Here is a 7,044-nt window from a genome sequence, read left to right as displayed (position 1 = left end):
ACGAAATGTCTCCTGTGTGATAAATTAAAACGGGGGAGTGCCCCCCCGAAATGTCTCCTGTGTGATAATTTAATGTGGCTCTCCCGTTCTTGAGGATGACTGGTGCATTGTCTGAGTGTCTACCACTTGGGAAATGGGGCCTTGGCTCTGGCCTTGACCTGACTATATTATCATGTTTGTGTTATGTGTTAAAAGTTTAGAGCAAGAGTTGACTATATTGTAATGTGACTGCCATGTGATGTGCTCATCAGGCTAGGGTAGGAGTTAGCTATATTTGTAATGTACATGTGATGTTATTTTTCCCAACATTGGTATCTCACAGGGAGAAAAAGACAGGTTGAACAAATCAGCTAGAGGAAACATAAGGATATGGGAGGCCAATTTAATATATCTTGATTCAATCCCATCAAGGCCAGCACCACTACTCAGACTAATTTGTTTAATGGCGTTCTGGACTTCTTGAGGTGTAATTTTATTAAATGAGAAGGTACTATGACAGGCAGACATATTATTAGAACACAGATTATAAGAGAAATCTGATATTGAGTCAGAACAGACTGGAGAAATGCTGACTGAACACTTGAGCAATTGAGAGAGGGTCATGAATTATCGCATTATCGTCACGTATTTTATTAATAGGGCTTTTATCAGAGGTATTTATTATGGATTTTAAAGCGTTCCAGAATTGTTTAGGATTTTTAAACTAGTTGTAGAGACATTCCTTATAGCAATCAGATTTTGCGTTGCGGGTCATTGTCTTAGAAAGGTTTCTTAGTTTCCTGTATGTTTCCCAGTCAGCGTTATCCCTTGTCTGCCGAAATTTGGCCCAGGCCTTGTCCCTCTGTCTAAAAAGGCTTAGAAGATCAGCAGTTATCCAAGGAAGATGTCGTCCCTTGACCTTTGACATTTTCCATGGAGCATGTTTATCAAGTACTTGTGTTAACTCAGAGTTCAGAACGTCCCAGGCATCCTGCGCAGTTGGAATTAACTGATACCTGTCCCAATTAATAGAAGTTAAATCATGGATAAATAGGTCTATATTCATTTTCTTATGTTGTCTGATTTTTACTAATTTGGTGGTGCTTTTGGGATTTTAATTTTCCATACACAGTATATAACAGAGTGATCACTGAGGCAGTCTGACAATATACCAGCTTCAACAGATCTTTCAGGATGAGTGACAAGTATCCAATCAAGTAGGAACTGGGACTTAGGAGTAATTCAAGTGGGTTCCTTGATGATTTGTGTTAAATTTAGTTTTTCAAAGTTATTTTTATCTTTACCAGAGGACTTATCTAGCCAATTTTTGTTAAAATCGCCCAGAATGATCATTTAATTTTTAGAGGGGATAGCATCAAAGGTAGCCATCAAGCACTTGGAGGACTCTACCGGGGCAGAGGGTGGTCTACATACATTACCAACAGTAATATATTTATTCTGATGAAATATAATTTTAACAAAAAGGCATTCAAAGTGTGTTGGTTTAACTGTAAGTGTAATTAGCTCAGCAGTTAAATTAGAAGAAACATAGGTAGCTACACCACCTCCCCTGGAGCCTCTATCAGCTCTATATAATACGTAATTTTCTAGTTTTATTTCATTGTCTGAGATGTTGCTCAGACAATGAAATGATGAGATGTTTCGGACAGAGTAATAATATTGGGATTGTGTTGGGGTACCCATGAACAAAGTAAATCAATTTTTGGCACAAGACTTCGAATATTCAGATTTATGATTTTAAACCTTTACTATTATTCATTTGGGATATTTAGGTTGATATGGATAATAACACTGTTCAGGGCTAGGCAGATTAAATCATCAGAAAATGTTGTAGAAGGTTGTGACAATATAACACAAAAAAGTAGGCCTGCAACACAAACACACAAATCTGACAAGAAACAAACACAATACAAAACAGACAAACACAAAAAACATTAATGATGACCCAGCAGCCCCAGCCATTCTAGGCCAAGGCATCTCCGTGAGGGGGCAAATTAAATCAATAGACGAAGACCAAAAATAGGCCGCAAACAGGTCGGTCTGCATCAAAGGAAAAATAAAAAATATAGTGATAACGATAGCTCCGCACCTGTTATCTGTCAATGGAACTGAAAACAACTGGCATTATGACAGTTCAGTTTTACGACTACCGAATGACAGCCGGATGTAAACAACAGCTTCAGTTTACGGCAGTTACAAAGAAAATAAAAAGATGCCAGCGAAGATAATCCATGGATACAGGCGAATAAGTCGTTAAAAAGTGAAATAAATCAAGCTATATGTTACTCCTAATTAGCGCGATCCAAGCAAAAGTTCAGTTCATTAAATAATAATGGCAATCGACGCTGCTCCTGTATTAAGGATTGAAATTAAATGTGAACTTTAATTATGGGGAAGAGGCGTTCATGGGGGTCTCAGGAGAGCTGGAAGAAGTCATAAAAGCTGCTTCAGCGGCTCTGTGACATGTAAACAGCTGTGGTTTCCCGTTGACAATGACACTCAACATGGATGGATACCGAAGGGAGTATTTTAAATTTAACTCCCGAAGACTCCGTTTAACAGTATAAAAGGAGCGGCGTTTCTTCATGAGATCAGCACTGAAGTCAGGATATATGTATATTCGGTTACCTTGAGACACCAGCTCCCTCTTCTCTCTGGCAAGACGGAGGATTTTTACCTTATCCTGGAAATTGAGGAGTTTGATCAGGATGGGTCTTGGACCTGCTCTGTCGTTGTGGCGGAACGCAGGCGTGCGGTGGGCTCGCTCAATGACCGGAGGAGACATCCGCCCTCCGCGGATTCAGGAATCCTTACAAAGCGAAGGTTAGAGGCTCGGCTTCGGTTCTCCAGGTCCTGGATCTTGTCCATCAGGTAGGCATTGTCTTTGGTTAGTTCCTTAGTCAGCGTGCTGAGATTTGTAACGTCGTCCTCGTTTGCTCCGACCCGCTGCTCTAGTGAAGCCACATGTTCTCCAAGAATGCCTACACTGTAAATAATTACCAGGGTTTCACAATATTTAACTGTAATATTTGACAGTAAATTACTGTGAAATCACTTCACAGGTGCTAAATGTGATGTTCCCAATATAATACTGTAATTTCAAATGTCACTGTTATTTACTGTGATATTTGCATTACAAGGATTTCACAACATGTTACTGTACTTTTCCCCAGTAAAATACTGTAATCAGACCATTTCGTGTGAAAACACAGTAAATTACATTAACGCACTGCAGGCGCGTCGTTAGACCTGGGCATTCGGGGCTATAGCCCCGGATCTTTTGGGATCAGCCCCGGATCTCTGCCGTAAAAAAAAAAAAAAAAAGTATATATATATATATATAGCTGCTTTCATACACGTAAGTACTGGCTGCTCTTCTGAATATATGCTGCATCGTTGCAGCAACATTGAAGACGATCGCGTTGACTTCTGCGGTCTGTTCTGCCTCCATGCTGTCTGCGTCAAACCAAAACAAACCTGAGTGACAGCGGCCGCACTTATCCCGCCTCCTGCAAATGTACATAATATCCCTCCCCTTGCAATGCCGGCGCTTGCACTGGCCGCGGGAGCAAGATGTTATTCAAACAAAAATGCATCAATCATTGTTTTATTCTTCCATTACACAATTTCTTTCATTCTTATAAATAAAAAAATAATATAAATACATATGTAAATCTAGCCAACTTGTCAATCAAACTGAGTCTTGTCTCTTCTCTCTGGTGGTTGTTCATTCTAAAACACTACAATCTTTTGAGAAGCAAATGGTTGCAGCCTCTATAGGCTTACTGTGGCGCTGATGTGAGTACTGTATGCATGCAATACTACTACTCATAGTAATAATCGGAGAGGGTTGAGAAACAGTGGGTTGACAATCCCTTCTGGTACCTCATTTTGAAAATCCCCCAAAAAGAAACTTCACATAGGACTGTCTTTCAATTTTTAATACATTGCTTTGGAGGTTTTCAATCTAACATCCCACTGGTTTGATTTTACCTAAGAGAATTTTTTTTATTTTTTAAAGCATCCACAGCAGCCATAATAATGAGATTATGAGACAATGAGAATGAAGCGGCAACAGTGTGACTGTGCAGAGTGAGAGAGATGTCTTCAATGGATGACCAGGGATTGGTGGTGGCGTTACCCAGGAAGGGCGGCTGTAGTTAACTGCAAGCAACAGAACATGAATAAGTGGAGGAAGGAGTCGAAATGAGACTTCATTAACAGATTAATGTACAGCTCAGATTTATATGGAGATAAGGTTCTTAAACAACTTGCATACAGCATAAGCAAGTAACAGAAAGTCTGATTATTTTTTCATTATTTAAATCTACAACCTGGTTACACGTCGCGCGATAGCGCATATCATTTCATGCAAGCGAGTGTTTACTTCCTGGTTACAGGTCGCGCGATAGCACATATCATCTCATGCGATCTTAAAGAGAACTTGACGTGAACAGTTTAGGAATGCATATTCCGGGAAAACATTAGAACTCTGAAATGCTGACTAAATATAAAGCATGTTTTTATCTGTAACATTAAACCTACACGGACAATAAGTAATAACTTAAAAATGAAACATAAAAGCAGACCACTACTTACTTGCCGTTGCCTGGTTGGGGGAGAAAGGTCCGTCGGAGCAGCGATGGCTTCTTGACATCGGGTAGGTGCACGAAGGCTATATAGGCTATTCTAATGTCTTATTTTTGCCCTGGCGCTCGGCATAGGCGACCTATGTGTTGGGGGCGCCCTTAATTAATTAATCGATACATTAATTAATTAATTAATTATTTAATTAATTAAGATACCGTAGCACGCAGGAGTCAGGATGGTGCTAAAGCCCCGGATGATTTCAATAGGCCTATCTCACAACTTCCTGGTTCGGCGTTCGATTTTGCCTTCACCGGGTAAAGTGACTTCCGGTCGCGTAGTCCATGATATTTGACAATGGCGCAGTCAAAAAACAAAAGCTTCTGTTGTCTACCTCAATGCGCCAATTCAAAACAAAAACAACCGTATTTACATTTCCACGACTTCCCAAATAATACCCAATACAGCAGTGGCGATCAGACGGAATGAAGGAGTTAATTTCGTAATTCAGAAGGGGAGTACACTGGTCTGTAGTCGGCATTTCTCAGCGGCTGATTATGACGACGGGAGTGCTACGCTGAATACTGGAGCTGTTCCTAGTCGTTTTGACTGGAACAGCTACACCACAGCCCCGAAAAAAACACCCGTGTATAAACGGGTGTCAGCTCGAAAAGCTGAAGGAGAGGACAAAACAAACGGACCGGAGAGGTACCGGGGAACATGACTACGCGACACGCCCCCCTGCCGGTAAGTAGATGTGCGCTAACTAGCTGTTATGTCTGTTATTTCTGTTCAACACTTGTTGGGCTATTGTATAATTTTGCCAAACATGGCATGGTTAACGTTAAAACATTCAATCAACATCAGACGCACTGTTAAACTGGGGTTACATATTAATTCAGATTCAGCTTTATTGGCCAGGTTTGCGAACAAACGAGGAATTTGACTTTGGTGTGTACAACACTCAACCTATAGTTAATACATAAAAAAGAAAAACAGAAAACAGTACAAATAAATTTAATAATAATAAATAAAAATAAACTTAAGTATACAGAATAACAATACAATAAAAAGAAAGGGTGATTACGAATGAATGGTAATGAAGACTGATTTGTCTTCTTTTTTTGTAGGTGCACTGGATGATGCCCTGGAGTATATTGCTGAGCTGGAGGCAAGGCTGCAAGAAATGTCCATGGGGCCACAAACTGTCCTCAACAGATTTTGTGTGTCTGATCAGACCATGACATATTATACTCGGTTTCCATCTCAAGAAGTGTTTCAAGTGTTTTGGGAGTCTGTTTTGCCCCTCAACACAATATATTCTTTATTGGAGCAAAGCACAGAGGATTGGACAAGAGGCGATTCCAACACCAAGCCCTTCAAGGAAGATTCCAGCCATTGATGAGTTTTTCATCTACTGTTGTAGAGTAGCAACTGGCCTTAAAGAACAAGTCATTGCTGACATCTTCCAGGTCAGCACAGCTGAGATGGTACCAACTCCAAGCTGGATATTCCCTCTAGGATGTGGGACATCAAAGGGCGAAACGTCAAATAAAAATGTGACTTTTTTTTTATATTGTAGTGATAACAGATGTATTCTAATATGCATCTTTTCATAATGAGCAAGTTTAACCGAGTGCAAATTGCAAAACAAATGTCTTACCAGCATACGCTCTGTAGAGTGTGGACTTGACTCCAGTCTTCCCCACCGACTTGGGTTTCTTCACCACCAGGTCACTCACAGCCTCTGGATTGATTCCCTGAGGCGAACAACAATACAGGAAATGTTCATATACTCTAGACAAATACTGAAGTGTATGATTTGAACAGAGGACACAACAGCACACGTGGGTTCGAGGTCGATGCCACATCTGTGGTTGACTGGTACAGGCCAGGGAAGGTGGAACCACATCAAGGCCCAGCTGCACATAATGCGCTGTCTGGAACAGCAGAGCGGTTATATGGCTACAGAAGCCTTTGCCCGCAGCAAAGCTACAGCTCTGAGAGACCCAGTTGTCCAACAGCCTCCAGGGTGATCTGTGAACACCATAAGAATTGAGTTACTGAACTTAGTAGGTAGGACCTTGATATAAGGCCATTGGAAACTGGCAAGGAGCCTGCAACCGCAGAAAAGCCATGTACAGTTCCGTGCAAAACTCTTGGGCCACCATTACATCTGTTGTTTTAGCAATGTTATAACATGAACTAGATGTTTGTCCTTTTAATGCACACAACAAATTTCCTTTATTTACGGCTTGTGCCTTAATGAAGAGGAAGAAAAATACATAGGTCTGTACAGCCACAACATTGCAGCAAGCTAGGTGGGCCAAGTCTTAAGCACGCTACTGTTTGTAAGAAAGAACAATGAAAATGATCTGAACTTCAGAAGAAGAGGAAAACTGCAACTGCAGTTGTTAGTACAGACAGACTATCAAAACTAACTCAGCAGAAACATGT

The sequence above is a fragment of the Gadus chalcogrammus genome, chromosome 15 (assembly GCF_026213295.1).
Source record: "Gadus chalcogrammus isolate NIFS_2021 chromosome 15, NIFS_Gcha_1.0, whole genome shotgun sequence".
Classification (NCBI taxonomy): Eukaryota; Metazoa; Chordata; class Actinopteri; order Gadiformes; family Gadidae; genus Gadus; species Gadus chalcogrammus.
This window is presented reverse-complemented; position numbering follows the sequence as displayed.